Source organism: Gorilla gorilla, chromosome 2 (genome assembly GCF_029281585.2).
Source record: "Gorilla gorilla gorilla isolate KB3781 chromosome 2, NHGRI_mGorGor1-v2.1_pri, whole genome shotgun sequence".
In the NCBI taxonomy this organism is placed as follows: Eukaryota; Metazoa; Chordata; class Mammalia; order Primates; family Hominidae; genus Gorilla; species Gorilla gorilla.
The window spans coordinates 44677391-44695584 of record NC_086017.1 but is presented as its reverse complement, the minus strand read 5'-3'; positions in this window follow the sequence as shown (position 1 = coordinate 44695584).

The following is an 18194-nucleotide window of genomic DNA, read 5'->3' as shown; positions in this document are numbered from 1 at the left end:
TAATTCAGGATTATCCAGTGGAGTATATTATAAGTCAACATGAGGGGCCACCATTTCTGACACTACACCTACACAGTTGTGGTCTTCACCATCGTCAGACAGAGGTAACAAGAGTAGCAGCATTCTGTTGATTACAGTATTTGAGATGAAGATTAGGAGGAGATAGGCGAAGTAATTAATAAGATGTTAATCTACTTCCTGAAAAGTGCTGGGTTCGGTTGGAGTGTAATAGACTTTCCACAGTGTGTGGGAGTTGCAAATTAAGTTCATTTCCTAAAACCAAATCTTATGAAGCTTCTACCAGCTTGGCTGCCGCTGCTACTGCTTTTAAACAAATTAGGATATGCCTTAGTGACTGGGTCTAATTGCAGGCTATAGTATACAATGGGCCTGTGTTCACCACCATGTTCTTGAGTAAGGACTCCTAATGCCTGATTTTTACACTCATGAACAGACAAAGTGAAAAGTTTAGTGTAATTTGGAAGTCCTAAACCTCGGTGCTGTTGTAAGGTCAACTTCATCAGGCTAAAAGCCTGCTCATGACTATCTCCCCAAGGTAAAGGCTCTGGTATGGCATTTTTAGTGAGCTCATAAAATGGTGAAACTATTAAGAAAAAATTTGGAACCCAGGATCTGCAATATCCTGCAAGTCTAAGAAAGTCTCTTAACTGATTTTTGGTTGCTGGTTGAGGAAAACTTTGAATAGTTTTTATCCTCTCAGGTGACTGGAACATCCTGTCAGCAGTCAAACCATGTTCCAAATAGTGGACTTTTTCTCTTAAAAACTGAAGTTTTTCCATTGAAGCCTTGTGATTTTTATATGCAAGTTGCTATAAAAGGTAAATTGAATCAATTTTAGCACACTCCTTAGTGGGAGAGAGTAACAATAAGGCATCTATGTACTGAATGACAGTAAAATTTTGAGGAAACTGTAGTGTCATTAAGCCCTGATGCAATGCCTGAGAAAAATATAAGGGATTTCAGTAAGCCTTTGCAGTATTACAGTCAAGGTGTACTGCTGATTTTTCCAAGAAAAGACAAACAAGTATTAACTTACTTTATGAATTGGAATGCTAAAGAAGGCTGAGCAGAGATCTGTTACTGTGAACCACTTGGAATTAGTTGGCATGTTAGATAATAAAGTATTAGGATTTGGGACTACAGGAAATCTTGGTATTACAATTTTACTAATTGCCCATAAATCTTGAACAAACCTCCAGCCTCATCCATCTGGTTTTTAACTGGTAGGACTGGAGCATTACAAGGGCTGGTGCATGGGATTATGAGTTCTTGTTTAATTAAATCTTCTACAATTGGTGAGAGCTTGAATTGCCTCAGGTTCTAGTGGATATTGGGGTAATTCAGGCCAAGATTTAGAATGATCTATTTGGACTTTTATAGGTTCCACACTTTTAATTCTTCCTATATCAGTTAGGGAAGTGGCCCATAAACATTTAGGTATTTTTGAAAGATCAGGGGTATTACAGGCCTGAGTTTCAATCTTATCAATTTCTACCTGTAGATAGTATAACAATTCTGGTTCAGGAGAATCAGGAAACTCTAAGATTATTTTTCCTACTGAGGAAAATTTTATGTGCCCTTTTAGCTTTGAAAGTAGATCTCACCCTAACAAGTTTACTGGAGTGACATCACATAAAAGTGTTTTTCTGAAAACAGCCCCAAAGTTAATTGGATGGGTTCAGATATGAGAACCTCTTGAACTTGATTTGAAAACTCTACCACAGAAATGACCTTTTTACTCCGAGGAGTTTGTTGGCTTATTAAAGTGAGGTTTATGGTAGATAGAGTAGCTCCAGTATCCACCAGGACCCTACATGACTCCTCATTACCTTAACCTCTGTTTCTCCATGTTCATTTGAAGTTATTTCGGGGAGCAATTTACTGGAGAATACTTGCTGGTCTCTTAGAATCCCTCTTGTGGTGAAACAGTTTAGCCTAAAGGGAGGCCTATTGGCAGATGGATATAAAAATGGGCAATCCCTTTTCCAGTGCCCTAGTTGTTTGCAACACAGCCAAACATATTGGGGTAAAGAACTTCTTGTTCTAGGACCTCTTGATTGTGATTTAAAATGAGAACAAGAAGGTTCCTTTGGTCCCTTTTGTCCTGGTCCCTGTAACTGTTCTAATTGAAGGGGCATAAGCTTGTTAGCTTTTTGAGTTTTTTCTTGCTGTAGAGTCCTGCAAAAATGTTCAGTTAAGGCCACCAATTCAGTCATATCTGTAACTTCCTATCCAAACTAATGTTTTTAATTAAACTGCTAGGAGTTCATTTATAAATCGAGCAGTTAATGTCATTTCAGTTCCTACCAGGAAATACTCCTTGCTGTACTTTAAGCCCACAAATGTTTCACAAACAAAATTTGAAGCAAGTTCTGTAATCTGAAACTGGTTCATCCTTTTTTGGTTTACATGATTGTATGAAGGACCAATCAATTTTTGGCAGAAAAATTTTAGGAATTGAATTTAAAAGATTTTCAGCAATTTTTCTAGCTACTTTTGGTCCTCCCCATAAGGAGCTTTTGGAGGGATCTTTAATATCTACCTCAGGTTTGTCCCAGTCTACTGCTGCCATCCATCTCTGAGCTTCACCAGGCTCCAATATCATGTGAATAAACTGGTAAAGGCCAGGAAGGTCCTCAATCATACGCTCCTATGAGTATTATAAATCCTCAGTTAATTTTTGAGGGTCTTCCCTTGGATCAGAGAAGTCCTTCACAATGACTGTAAGCTTAGTTTTAGAACATGGAGTGAAAGTAGTTACAGCAGGCAGGTCTGCCTGATCAGGTCTCACTTTGTAAGGCATCTGTCTAACTTCCTTTATTTTATCATCTTCAGTGTGAAAGGGTAACTTGGCAAAAAGGTTAGTGGACTCAGAGCACGTAGGTAGAGACATATAAAGAGAAGGAATAGTCAAGGTTAGTTCAGAGTACAGTCCTCTTTCATCATGTCCTTAGTCTCTTGCTTAAGCTTTTCATTTTCTTTTTGCAAAAATCTTTTAAGGAGGCAATTTTTGATTCATTTAGTCTTTTAGAGCCCTCTGCATACTAATGAAAGAACGCATCCTACTGTTTTTGTGGGCTTTTTGATCCCCCTTTTTCTAATATGCCTCGCAAATAAATAATTTTATCTAAATTAAAACTTCCCTATTTTGGCCATCTTCATTCTAAGTTTTCTTTAGTTAGGTTAACCCATTTTTCTAAAAATGCACACATTCTGGGCCATAATTATTATACATAAAATTAGCTGGAGTCCCATATTGTGGAGTCCCAGACTCCTTGGATGGAGACAATCCCATTATTAAAATAAGTTACCTACTGGAGGTTCAAGGCCTCTAACTGAATCCAGTCCAGTTAATTATTGAATCCAATTCAACCTGAGACTCGGATCAGTCTAAGTATTTCTCAAGTAAACTGAGAGAGCTCCAAACACAAGTTAGTGGAGCTTGGAATCTGAGATAAAACTCACCCATGACCTCCAGTTATAATCAAGAGACCAGTGTGCATAACAGGCTTGGCAGGCACCTCTGCTGGTCACCTAGTGTTCCTGGGGTCACTGGAGTTTTACTTCAAATCCCACTACTGATGCCAGATCTGTTAAAACTTCAGACAAATTAAATTTGATGGAGTGTAATTGAGCAAAAAAAGAAGAAATGATTCACGAGTCAGGCAGCCTCTAAGATCACAGCAGATTCAGAGACTCCATGGGTGCCTCAGGGTCAGAAAAAAATCTAGAAACAAAGAGGGTAAAGTAACGTACAGGAATCAGAAGTGAGATACAGAAACAGCTGGATTGGTTACTGGTTGGCCTTTGCCTTATTTGAACACAGTTTGAACACTCAGCAGTCTATGAGTGGTTGAAGTATGCCCACTGGGACTGGCCAACACTCAGCTACTGTTACAGGCACATACTCCTAAGTTAGGTTTTCAATCTTGTCTGCCTATTAAGCTAGGTTACCATTTGTCCGCAAGGACTCAAATACAGAAGTACTGAGTCCTTCTCAGGCCATATTTAGTTCTCTTTAATGATAGTAAGAATAAAAACAAAACAAAACACCTTTATGTCAATGTCTTCCAAATTTACATCTGGAACACAGATCTTTCTCTTGTCCCAGACTAACATAGGACATCTGAAACTTATGTTAATAACTAAATTCATAATTTCACTCCTCATCTACACTCCTCACGTTTTCACTGGTTCCTAGATGGCAAATCCATACTTCTGTTTATTCAGGCTTCCAAACCTTTGAGAGTCATTCTCAGTTTGTTTCTCTCAACCCCTATAGCAAATTCATAAACAATATTGTTTCTATCTTTAAAAATACATTCAAAATCCAACCTCTTCCCTTTTTATCACCCTGATCCTACCCACCTTCATCTCCTGTTTGGATTATTGCAATAGTTACTTACCTAGTTTCCTTGCTTATTTGTCACTGTCCATTTATTCTTCAAGAGGACCCAGAATAATCTTTTTCAAACTTACCCAGATCACATCCCTCCTCTGCTGATTCCCTCCAATATGTCCCAAATTATTCAGAGCAACAGATATGGCCTTAGCAATACTACATGGTCCCTTTTGTTGTGACTGCTCTCCTTCCTCTCTCTCATTGTTTATAGCCCTCTGACCCATACTGACCTCCTTGCTGGTCCTTGACCCCTAGGACCAAGCACACTGTCCTCTCATTTCCTGTTCACCTGTTTTCTCTGCTTAAAACACCTCTTCCCTCAAGTACACATTGCTTTCTCCATACTTTTTTCCCTAATTTCTCCAATGTCTTTTAATGAAGAAGACTTTTCTAATCACTCTAATATAAAATGGCACTCCCAGCCCCAACCTCAATACTCTATATCCGTCTTTTACTCCGTTATTCTCCTTCATAGCATTTATCAGCTTCTTTTACAGTACAAACTTTATTTATCTGTTTACAGTCCAAAGTTCTTTCCTAAGAAATTGTGTAGCAATTGTCTATTTTAAGTTCAGTCTCAATCCCCACCTTCTAGAATACTAGTTGCTTAATAAATATTTGTTGAGTGACTGAAAAAAAAAAAATGCTTGCAATGTGTACATCATAAAAATTTCCAGTTAGGTTGCAAGACACCCAAGAAATAGAGAGTTTTCTCTTTCCTCATATTCATAGTTTTTGGCCCAAGTAGAAGCTTAACAAATGTTAGCATTGGGGGTTAGAATCAGAAATTGATACAGTTGCCCTGAGCTGAGCTAAATGATTTCTTCAAAAGGCTTGGCTCAGTAGCATGAACTTGTAGCAAGGCAAATGGATTATGCTTCCTACTGTGTATTTGCTTTGACATTATGCTTCAACATGGAGCAGTGTTTATTTTTCTTAATTAACACAAGCAAAAGCCACCATGTGAATGATAATAGAAAGTGTCAAAGTGCTCAGCAGCCTTTCATTTGGCTGAACTGTTCTTATCAGTTTTAAATATTATTCTTAATCTTGCTTTAATTATAAAGCCACCTCATTTCTATTCCTGAACAACTTTCTAGGGTAATGGAAGGAGACATGAAGAACATAACAGATAATTTATGGTTTTGGATAAACAATACTGATCAGTCAGACAACCTGGGCAAGGGAAATCAGCCACGACTGTGGTTTTCTTTGAATTCAAAGCCTTTCTGCCTCCAGGAGCAATTTGTGGCAGAAAATGACATATTATAGCACATTTCCATTGGGGCAGCACCCAACTTTCCAAAGGAGGAACTAGGACATTTACTCTGCTACTCAGCTTATTCTACTGCCTGACAGGAGAAATCACCTTTTCCCAAACCAGAAAGCTGGATTTTTAGATTCAGTGCTCTTGTTTTCTCTGGAGAGAAGGAACTACATTTTGAACCTAACTAGGCATCAGAAGACTTGTTCCTAGATCATGAAGAAAGAAGTCTGTTAGGAATCTGTGCTTTGCCATTAGGCCACAATAAAATAACTCTAATTAGGCTTGTGAAAAATATCCAGTGATGCTTTGGAAAACAAGGACTTGGTCGAATACTAGGTTCCCAAGGGGTCAACCCCAGTGCTTTCATTTAGATTCTGAAACCAAAATTACTTGCTTTAGTGTTGATGGAAAAACAAAAACATGCAATGTAGTGAAAACACCTCTGTGCTTGGATTTTAAAAATCAGAATCTAGTTCCAGCTGTAGCACTAAATAAGCCATGTGCCTGAAGGAGGGGGAGGGCCAGCTCTGAACTCGTATGAACCTGAGTTTAATCCTAAATTTTAGGCAACTAATTCGATAAACTTCAGTAATTTCTTGACCTCTCCAGGCGTCAGTTTCCCCATTTGTTAAAGAATTGCCTACATTTGAACCTGATAGAAGTGTAAAGACTAAGCAATATGAAATTTTAAAGCACAAATTTCAGTAAAAGTGACTACTCAACTAATCTTGTTTCATGTACTTGATGAAAACCTTAACATCTTTTACACCTCTGTTCACATGTTACTTTTGATTAAGTGGATTTTATATGATGCATATCTTTTCACATTAAACAGCTTATTTTTCTACCCTTATTTATCCTTCCAGTCTAAATTAAGGGTTGGCTTTGCAGTCTTGGCAAAGCATTTTATACATAGCTTCATTCAACAACAACAGAACTCAACCAATATTTTTGTCTTCAATTTGATGTGGGTATTGATGAATAAGATGTAGTCCCCACATTCTGTGGGCTTGTAATATAGTAAAGAAAACAAACATGTAACTAAGTAAGTAGAGTAAAATCTTTCCTGCATTCATTTGTTATTTCTTTCAACAAGGGAGCAACCTAACTTGGTGTTAATGCCACTGATGTGGACATAAACAGAGTAGGACCTCTGTGCTCAAGGCATATTTGGGATTGCTGTTACAGGGTTTTAAATATCATGTAATATGTCCCATTCTGCCTGTGATCTGATCCATGCAGCTTGTCTTAGCCATCTCTCCTAAATAGGATTGTGAGCTACCTAAAGGAAGAGATTTTGTTATCTCCATTTTAGTATGTCCATTACTTTGCTTAATGAAATATTTAGCAGATAATAGATGTTTATTAAACAGCTACAATTTTTAACTTTGTAGTTGGCAGAATAGTGAGTACATTTCTACAAGCAATCTCATTTCTTTTTCGCAATAACCCTGAAACATGGGCCTCATTGTGTACTTTCTATCAATGAGAAAACAGGCTAAATTTACTTGCTTAAAACCTGACAACTAGTACTTGGACTTATTAGCGGGATTCATACTCAGTCTTCTGTCTCTAAATCCAATATTCTCCTCATGGTATCAGAAGCCTGTGGACATTGGCATGGAGACTCAGGCTTGGAAAGGGGTTGAATCTGCCAGGTCCTGACACAGCATCTAACACCATGCCCACCCCCTCCCCCACCTCTGCAGCAACCTAGATGACTTTTAAGTCCTGAATGTTCCCTGTCCCATCCCCCAAGTTACTGGTTCTAGCTGCAGATCTGCACTGCATGGGTCTCAGACTAAGAACTATAGGTCTGGGAGAAAGACAGCATTATGCTCAGGAAATAATCTCTTTTTTATAATTGAATAGGAGAGCAAGATCTCACTTCTCACAGATGCTGTGTGGACAAAAGCAGACTTTTTTTCATTTTTCATTGTTTCCCACATGAGAGATATGTTCTCTGAGTGCTTTTCCATACACTTACCAAACCTTTTCTTCTCTTGGTTTTTGGACCAATTGCAGAAAGACTGTGTCTGAATCATAAGCTAGCTGAGGCTAAGTATGGCCTTTCCACCATGCTAGGGCTAATCCCTGTGCGTGTTGGATTCTTACAGGTTTATTTGCTTCTATCCATCATGGAGCCCTATCCTCAGCCTGAGAAGATGTTCCTGGGGTATCTTGGGCCTACCCATCACTTTTGATCCACCCATCAGACTCCTGATATGTGCCTAAAACTCTTTAGCTACTTTGGATCAAGGGCTTTTAGTTGGAGGCTCCTGGCCTAGATGTGAGAAGGAAGAGTAGCTACAAGTTCAGGACCTCCACTTTTGAGTCAAGGGAAGCTCCTTTGAGCCAGGTTTATTGTATTTCCTCCTAGGTGCTTTCTCCACTACTCAGTACAGCAGACTTAGGTGTCCAGGTCTCAGCACAGATCTGCAGGCAGGCTTCCTGTGCTCCTCAGTGTGTACATACGCCTGCAAATGCTTTTGTATACAGGTGTCTCCCAGTCTGTGGAGGCTCCGCAGGGCACAATGATGCTCAAGGGGATGTGCCAGCTGTAGTTCAATGAGGCTTCAAAGCTCTTTGCTTTGGAATATGAAGGGTCCAGCTCCCCCTCTGCAGTCTGTTCAACTAGTCCAGCTGCAACATTTCTGCCCATGGCTCAGGATTTCTCAGGCCTGGAAGCTTCTCCACGGGTGGTAACAAGGCAACCTGGCACCTTGGCAATTTTATAACCGGCTCCATGATGGTATACCATCCTTGCTTTTTTAAATGGTTTGTTTATATGACTCAGAACAGAATTTAGCAACAATGCTTAAGTCATGAGGATGGCCTGGAGCCATCCCACTTCTCCAGTCTTGTCTGGGGAGACATTGTGTTCCCTTGATGGTCCCAGTGGCCTTCTATCATTACATCCACCTGTAAGACAGACTTCTAGAGACTTGAATTCCAGACAGACCTGATATCATGCCTGTTGATTCTGGACATTCTTGCCACCCTCAAACAGTGTGAAATAGGTGGTAAATGGAGAACTTGGTACCCTCAGTTGGCAGAAGGAGGTGGGGAGAAACTGCTACTCTTAGAAACAAAACCTCAAGTATGGAACTCTACCCTGCCGCATCCTCTCTAGGTAAAACAAGCTAGAAATTTTATGGGGCTCTCGATAAAAGTTAGAGCCAACTTTATGATACATTGTAATTTGTCGATAACATAAAGCCATGCAAATCACCATGTAAGCCTCAGTGAAGGAGAAACTGGATCAGCCCAGAGCTGAGGAGAAGAGTCAGGACAAGCAGGAAGTGTTCACTCAGAGAGTGACATAGAAGTGAGATCTAAAGCACGAGGCCAGGGTTCAGGAGGAGAAAGAAAGTTTAAGCATGGAGAATGGTTCAGTTCACTGAGCTCCTGCTGTGTTCTCGGTGGCCCATCACTAATGTTTGATGAGCAAAGTATCCCCCCATCCTTCTGGCTTAGTTGGGTTCCCTAGAAAAAAAGCCTGAGATGGGTATCCTCATCCAAATGATTTCTTGAGGGAATGCTCTTTGGTGAAACATGGAATGTAATAAAGGTAGCAGGATGAAGCAGGTGAAGAAGCTAAGTAAGGATGTGCTCTCAACATCCCGATCCCATGGGAAGCTCTGGAGCATGAATTGTCTCACAGAGTAAGTCCCACATTGAGGGAAAAGGGGTGGCATTTTGTACCCTGTGTCAATCAGTCGTTGATCAAATCCTGACTCGAGCAGTGGGCAGCTTATCAAGCAAGATAGCTCCTTTTAGGCCAAGGGCAATTTTTTTGAGAAAGCAAGGATTTTAGGATGCTAACAGTCAATACTCTCAGTAGGTGGAGAATGGACATATCTGCTGGTAAAGTGGATCTGAATGGGCCACTGACAGCATCTATGATGCTTTTTACCTCAGTAAGACACAGAAGAGGCTGGGAGGTACCCCGTGGTCCCTTCAAATCTGCCAGACTTACCTACATGCGTACATCTGCCCTCTGGAAGTGGAATAAAAATATGAGCCCTGTTTGAAACAATAGCCCAAGACTTACTTCTCAGCAGTTTGATTCCTTTCTGCTCTTTTACTCCTGCTCCTGCCAATGCTTTCATGTTTGTGGTTCTCATTTCTGAATAGATTCTAAGTTTGCTCCTCCAGGCTATGACTAGGTTCATTCCTTAAGCTTCCAGTGCCCCATGGGTTGAGACTAGAAGTCTTAACCTCAGGCTCTTAAAACCACCTCCCCAGTCCTGGCTACTCATCAAGAGTGGCCTCTGTTGTCTTTCTCTCAGGCAAAAGTGACAGACCTGATTACTCATCTGAGTTTATAAGAAGAAAGTCTTATAAAAATCTTTACCATCATGCCTGTAAATTAGTATTTTACAGTCTTTTATTTCATGAACAACAAACTGAAAGTGTTGTTTTTACATTAAAAAGAGAGACTATTTTTAGCTTGCAAAGGGAACAAGATGATATATGCTGCAGTTGTCAACTGTCTTTTAAAATGTATGTAGCACACAGAACTCATAAATATTTAAAAGGACTAAATAATTATCTGAAGCTCCCCAGTCTACTTTTAAAAATTATCATTTCCACAGGGATCCAGGGAGCATTTGTTCTTTGTCAACTGTCCAGGCTGAATTATCATATTTGAAAACTTGTCCCTCCTGTTTGTTACTGTTTTTGTCATTTTTGAATCACTACTCAGGCCCTTTCTTTATCTCCTCACTAGTTTCAATGCCACAAATTTGGCAAGTGTGACAAAATAGCTCCATTACAGATGGAGGATCTGACCATCCTGGAACCTGCTAGAGAGGGGTCATAAATGGGGGCCAAAGGATAGACATAGGGGACATGCTGCCTTTTTCTGGATTGTCAGGAAATCTCCTAGGCAAGGAAGTATGATAATGCCTTCACTGCCTGGGACATTCTGAGAATGTGTATACAGAGTAAGAGATTTTCCTGGATGGAAAGAATGGCAGTGCAGGAAAATAGAGCAGAGAAATTGTAATCCTGTCTAGGCCACTTACTAATTATGTATCATTAATGCACTTATTATAAAGCAAAGCTCATAATAGTTATCTTGCAGATTTATTGTATTAAGGCTAATGTTGTTCAAGCTAGTTAAAAGGTACAGCACAGTACCTGACACCTATTAGAAGCTCAATAATTGGTTATCTTCTTATTATTCAGTCTTTTAAATAACATCATTTACAATTATTTTTAAAAGTAGAATTAAATATACTTATGTAGTGTTCCTATCTTCAACATGTTGAATCTTTTTTAAAAGTTGCATTTCCTTGATGACTCCGTGTCAACATTATCAACAATAATAATAATTTAAGCCTAGGACATGGATGACCCTCTGGTATACAGAAATACATAGTGCTGATTGTCCCTGCACTAACACTTCTCAGACTGCAATGCATCCTACTTTTCCTCTACCTATTTTTTCTGTATTCTCTTTTTCCATATTATTTATCAGGAAAGACATGTGCTTACTTGTAGAAAATTCCCCTCTTGATTATTGCTTAGAAGTTGATGTGCATTTATAGACCAGATCACCAAGCCTGACAGAATTGCAAATACTCAGGGTTTCTGTTTCTGAGAATACAGAAGACAATATATCATGAACATCCTACCAATAAAACACTTAGAAAAAAATTGTATGAAGAAATGATAAACATGATTTTATATGCACAGCAGGGCTCTAACGAATGTAAGGGAAATATCAAGGAATGAAAAGTGAAGAATCTGAAATCAGACGTGAGTAGACACTGAGGTTTCTGCTGCTTTAGAGGTGGCTGAAATATTTGAGAGTTAGAGTTTTACAAGCCACATATGTTTAGAAGGAAAAATGTTGGACCAATACTAACATCCCCATGTAAACCTGTGATGCTGATAATGCTTCATCTTCAGTTATGAGATGGACCAGGCTTTTACAAAATGGCACCTCAGAGATAAAGAAAAAATAACTTGTTTATTTTGCCATAAATTCTACATAAGAAAAAGAAAAAAAAATCCCCTGAGAATGTATAACCATAGTGCTCTGCTCGTAAGAGTTTAAGTTTAAATTTAAATTTGCAATGCCTGCATGGCCCAGGAAACCCTAAGCTGATAAATTTAGACAAAAGGTGGTCCTAGGCTGGTAATATCTCAAGAGGACTCTGCAGAGGCAGTTGTCTTAGCCTAGATTCCTTAGAAGCCAAGTCTGTGGCAAAGGACTTGGCTACTATTTTACTAGTGTAAGTGAGAGACTAAGTGAGTTAAACTGGAAAGGAAGAAAAGCTGCCAGTATAAGGATGTGTTTTGGGGTAGTGCGACTTCTTATTGATCCCACAGGACTTTCTTCCAAGTAACCATATGACTTATCTTGGCAGTCTTCCCAGAAGAAGCAAGAGGACAGCTCTATCTTTTAATTTGTCAAAGGTTTTCCTCATAAGGTATTAACTACCCTACTGTGTCAGTGTTTACTGAGCCAGGTCTGTGATGTTCTCAACCCTGGCATCAAAAGGGAAGTTTCAGGCAATAGGCAAGAGACAAGTGGTATGAGTGTGCTGGTGGGTGATATTGGGTGTGCCTACATGAAGTCGGTAGGACTCATAGGAGATCTGGTCACCACAATGGCAATAGAAACAAAAAGCAATTTAGGCTGAAAGGCTCTGAAATGGAACAGAAGTGATGTCTTCTATACCATAGTGCACATGATTACCACAGATAAGATTCCACTGATAGTACACTTGCACCGAAAATTTACACAACACACAAAAATGCAAAACACCGTGAGGAAGAGCAAACAAACCAACATAAAACCCAAGAAAATGTGTGTGACAAAAAAAGTCAGGCATCATTTAAAAGGCATGTGTAAAATCACCACACGTGATGAAAGGAGAAAAAACCCTAACAGCAGATTTCCATCTAATTTATGGACATGCTTCTCCCTCCAGCTTAATGCACTCCTTCTGTCTTTAGCTACAGGTTCTGCTTAGTGACTTGCTTCAAAAGAGTACAGAGTGGAAAGGAGTGAAAAGTAATGTTATAGGACCAACAGGTTTGTATGCCCACTGTGCAGTAACAGACCCATTACACTGAGGCAACAGGGTCTGCAGCAAAGAATTTAATGATCACAGCGTGCTGAGTGACAGGAGACCCTCAAATCCATCTCCCCAGGGGACTCTGGGCTGGGGTTTTTAAAGGGCCCATGGATGGTGACGGGCTAGAAAACTGGGGATGCTGAATTATTGGGGAAAGGGGGATGCAGACATCAGGGTGTGGAAACTGCCTTTTTTGGTGAGTCAGCTTCCTGTGGGCTCCTTTGGACCAGTTGATGTCAGCAAGATCCATCAGACCAGCTGGTGTCAGTAGTTTTATCAGTAGGCAAGACCTGAAGGATTATCTCAAAGGGAAAGCTTAATGTTATGTAACATTCATGTTGTTATCTAAAGAGCAGCTAAAAAGAACTACAATCTTGTAACAGAGTCTGCATGATTCTGGGACAATAGGGGCACTAAATAACTATAAGGAAGGAGGTCAGAGAATAAGCTGACTTAATGATCAATGCTGATGTGCTGCAAGCTTGGTTTATTTTTGTTTCTCCTCCTCCCTTCTTCCCTGATTAATTGTATAAAGTTTGTAGGGGTGGTTTCAATAACTTTACAATAGAGAAAATGGGCAAACACCACCCTGGTCAGTTGACCAAAGCTAACGTCATCTGTAATAAGTCATATCAATAGAATGTACCCTTTATGTGACATGATGAGAATGGCACTTTACCTGTGTGATCCTCCTCCCCCAAACCAATAATTCCAGTCCAGTCTTGAGAAAATCATCAGAGAAATTCAAAATGAAGGACATTCTAAAAAGTACCTGATCAGTACTCTTTAGAACTGTCAGTCATCAAAAACTGTCACAGTATTGAGAAGCCCAAGGAAATAAAATGAATAAATGTAATGTGATATGCTAAATGGAATTCTGGAACAGCAGAGGGACAGTGGGTGAAAAACTTGTGAAACGTAAATGAACCACAAGTTTAGTTAACAGTAATATACTAGCATTAGTTCCTTAGTTGTGATAAATATACTATGAATTGTAAGATAATAAAATGCAAGATGATAAAGTTAGGGAAAATAGGGTAAAGGAATGAGATATGGCATACAGAAACTCTCCATATCAACATATAGCTTTTCTGTAAATATAAAATAACTACTCTAAAATAAAAACTTTATTTAAAAAAATGACTGGCACGTTGACTAATAAAATTCACAAAATCAAAATCTAAACTCATCATCATCAGATAGGTTGCCTTTCTTTCCTGGCTGTACCGAGGAGGGAAATGGAGCAGAGCAGTAAGGCAGCCCACCAGGAGCTGAGGCATGTCCAAGAAAGTTGCCAGAGCTGGCTTGTGGTCCTGAAAGAGTCAGAACTTATGTGATGAAGTCCTCTAAGAGGGGAAGCAATCCTGGAGGTTAGAAGATTTATTATATGTAGGGAAAATGAACAGATAAATAAATACACTAAGGAAAATGAAAGCCAAGATTCTAATGCCAGAGAAGAAAATACAAATATGAAAATGTGGAAAGCTAGAATGAACACTGTGGTGTTGCATTAGTTAGAGGTATCAGTGTAAACACACGGTCTTCAATAAATACATGTAGATATAGAAATATATATATACACATGTAAACACATATATGTATCATTGCACCATGTATAATACATATGCATCATATATGTATAGGTAATGTATGTGATATATATGTGCATATGCACATAATTACATATGTATAAGATACATGTAAAATGACTCCACACTGAAAGGTCTACAGGCTTTTGGTGAAATGGCTGATTTCAGGGCTGGGGCAAAGAAAGTTAAAAATGAATTTGGAATATGTTATGCTGGGAAGTAGGCACAAAGTATGATGGGGACACCTAAAAAGAACAGGAGTCAGCACAAAAATTACTGGCCAAATCTGAAGGAATGTATCAAAATAATTAATGGGAGTAATGAATTCTAACCCACTGAAGAAATTAAGAGTCTATCAATCCACATGGCTATAAATAGATAAACAGAAAATATTCTTTTTTACAGTAGAATTTCCAGCAATAGGCCGGGTGCGATGGCTCACGCCTGTAATCCCAACACTTTGGGAGGGCGAGGCCGACCGATCACGAGGTCAGGAGATCGAGACCATCCTGGCTAACACGGTGAAACCCCGTCTCTACTAAAAATACAGAAAATTAGCCAGGCGTGGTGTCAAGTGCCTGTAGTCCCAGCTACTCGGGAGGCTGAGGCAAGAGAATGACGTGAACCCGGGAGGCGGAGCTTGCAGTGAGCGGAGATCGCGCCACTGCACTTCAGCCTGGGTGACAGAGCGTCTCAAAAAAATAAATAAATAAAAGGAAAAAAAAAAGAATTTCCAGCAATAAATATAGAAAGAATGATGGAATTATAAGATCAGCATTTAGTAACCACATAGTTATAATAAATGAAGACAAGAAATGTCAATAGTGAGTGATACTGACATAAGAAAGAAAAGTTTTACATAGTCTCAAGGTATCTCCTCTTACAATGTATACTAATTACAATGGGAAAAGAAGTAACTCTACAATGTTGAAATCTAGCGGGCACAACCTTAAGTAAGGCAGCAAGTTCACACCACCAGTTAGGGACAAATCAGTATTGTGTACCACAGAAGAGAATGCAAGGAGAATATAGTATCAATTCTGTAATATTCTGTCCAAAAATGCATAACTAAAGGAACATTATAAATAAACATTAGACAAACCCAAGGTGAGAAACATTTTACAAAATGACTGGCATTAATCTTCAAAAACATCAAGGTTGTAAAGCTAAGAAAAAACACTGAGAAATTGTTCCAGATTAAAGGAGACTACATGGCAACTGGGTGCAAAATGTGACCCTTAATTGAATCAATTTGCCAAAAAAAGGTTATTGTGACTTCCACTCTGAGCCATGCTGGAGTAAGAAGGGCCAGATCTATATACCCCTACAATAAACGACTAGAAAACGAAACACATTATGTGAGTCAATCATTTTTAGTCATTGGGCAGTAGCATCTCAGGACTGTAATCTCTGAAAGTCTTTCTCTGTGCAGATTGTTCTTCTTTGTTTTCTTCTTTGGAAAATCTAACAATTTGGGCCTTAATTCTGATCTCTCTAATCAACTCAGCAAGATGACCAGGCTTTGATTGTTCTTCCTTCCCTGTGCTGTAGCCTGGAAACTGCTTCATTTTCTTCTTTTTTCTATCTAGGATCACAGGTGGGAGATAATTTGCACCCTCATAGCTAAATCAGTAGAACATCATGAAATGTGACATTGGGTAGTGTCTTCAGATGATGATTGGTTTAGTAGTGAGATTAAATTGGCCTTATGTGATAAAGATTAGATTCACAATAACAAAGCATGAAAACATGCATGGAAAGGAATACAGTGATCTTTAGTAACTGTAAGTCAGAAAAAATGTCCAGCCATATTTAAAGGAATACACCAAAATTTAGCACCAAACAATATAAAATTCGAAGTATCCAAAAGTCAGAAATTCCTGGGCATAACAAAACAGTAGTATGTGCCCATAACTAGGAAAAAAAATTAATAGAAACAGACCTAAAAATGACAGAGATTATCACCCTAATTGTTGACTTTCTTGTACTATTACAGAAATTTTTCACAGACTAATTATCAGTATTTGCACATAAGTACAGATATGCAATGAAACCCCTCCAGATTCCTGTTTAGGCCAAGGGGAGGCACCACTTAGAGATTAGATGGAGGAGGAGGGGGAGCCTGGGGTATTTACTCGCCTGGCTCCCTTCCTGTTGCTCTGTGGTTTTTGGTAGCAGTGTTCCTCTACCACCAAAGGCTACAGATACAACTCTTCTTCTGGTAACCACTATTTCTTCTATTTCTTCTATTATTTCAGCCTAATGACATGCTGAAGTAAAGCCCAGCCTGAGACCCAGTGAAAATTAGAAAGGCATTCTGTTTATAGAGAAGCAGGCAAAAAACTTCCCACATCAACTTCTCATCCTTGTGTGATCACAGCCACTTCACACCTCTTATGACCATGTTGAAACAGAAATAGAAGTGGGCCAGCCACTTCATGTTCTCTATAAAATGTAAAGTATACAGAGTTTAAATAGAGACTGAAGATGATGTCCGTGTCAACCTAAGTGAGAATCATCCAATGCAGATGAATAAAGCTTTTAAAACACTCTGTGAGTCATTTTTGAGAGTACATGGAAGAAAGAGAGGAAAGGAGAGGATTAGCAGCTGCATGTGTGTGGGTAGGAAGGGGCTCCCAAGAGGCAGGCTCTTGGCTTTAGTCCTTCCAGAGAAAAGAAAGGTGGAGGACACGGATCAGTAAGGGAAGGCATTCCACATAACTTTGAACACCTGTGTTTCCATTTCTAAGGTCACAAAGCCACAGAATCAGAACCAACTGATCCATGGAAAGAAAGGACAGGGATCAATGTGAGGTGGGAGCAAAATCTGCCTCTTTGTTTTTCTTTTCCCACTAATGGCTTGTCTCATATAAAGAATGGGTCTTACCTATTTTACTTTTTGGCAAGGATCAAGGCAGGAAATTATCTTGTTAATTTCTTATTTAAATTTTCTGCTTTTATTATTGCATCTATCAGTGTTGATTTGAGCCTTTTGTTTCCCCATTACTGTGAGTCCTAGTAAGGTGAAGTGAGCCCAGACCTCCCAAAGAAAATTTGCCAGAGCATCTCCATCTGTCCTGGTTTCTCAGGGACAGCAGATGTTGTGAGTTGTGGCTGCTCTGCATTACTAACAATTTTTCTTTGTATTTCAAGTAGTTTTAACAGTAAGTGTTACTCTGAATATTACCTCTTAGCCCCAGGCTTCCCAATGAGAATGGATCAGATTGCCTGTGAGGCTGCAACTCTCAGAGGGCCCTAGCCTGCCAATCATTCAGCAAAGAAAGCTCTGGACTGTTCTTTGTGGGGCTGCCTAGATCTGTCTTTGGATGCACAGAGAGCAGAACCAGGAAACCAAATGCTAATCTGTTCTCTGAAGGATTTCATAATGCTTTTTTTCTTCTATTTTTCAAAAACAAGTTTTTATAAAACATTTCAGTAACTTTTTCAAGTCTTAAAAGTATAACATGTTGATCATACATAATTGAGGAAATAAAGGTTTATATAAGAAAATAAACATGAGCCGTAAACCTAACACCCAGATGTATTCACTGCTTAGACATTAAGATATTTCTTTCCATACCTTCATCTAGTTTATCTATTTATGATTTTTAGGCTGCTACTATTTAAGAAGATTATTTAAAGAACCCCACCTTCCTTTTTTCCTCTCCATTTCTATCTTATGAGTACATGTGTGTATGCTTCTGACCTGTTCATGACTCTGTTAGTTTATCTTTCTGAATTTTTAGCTGCTGCTGCCACAGTTAGCTGTTTATCACTCTTTTATAAATGCCCCAAACCTTGCTATTATTTATTTACGTAAG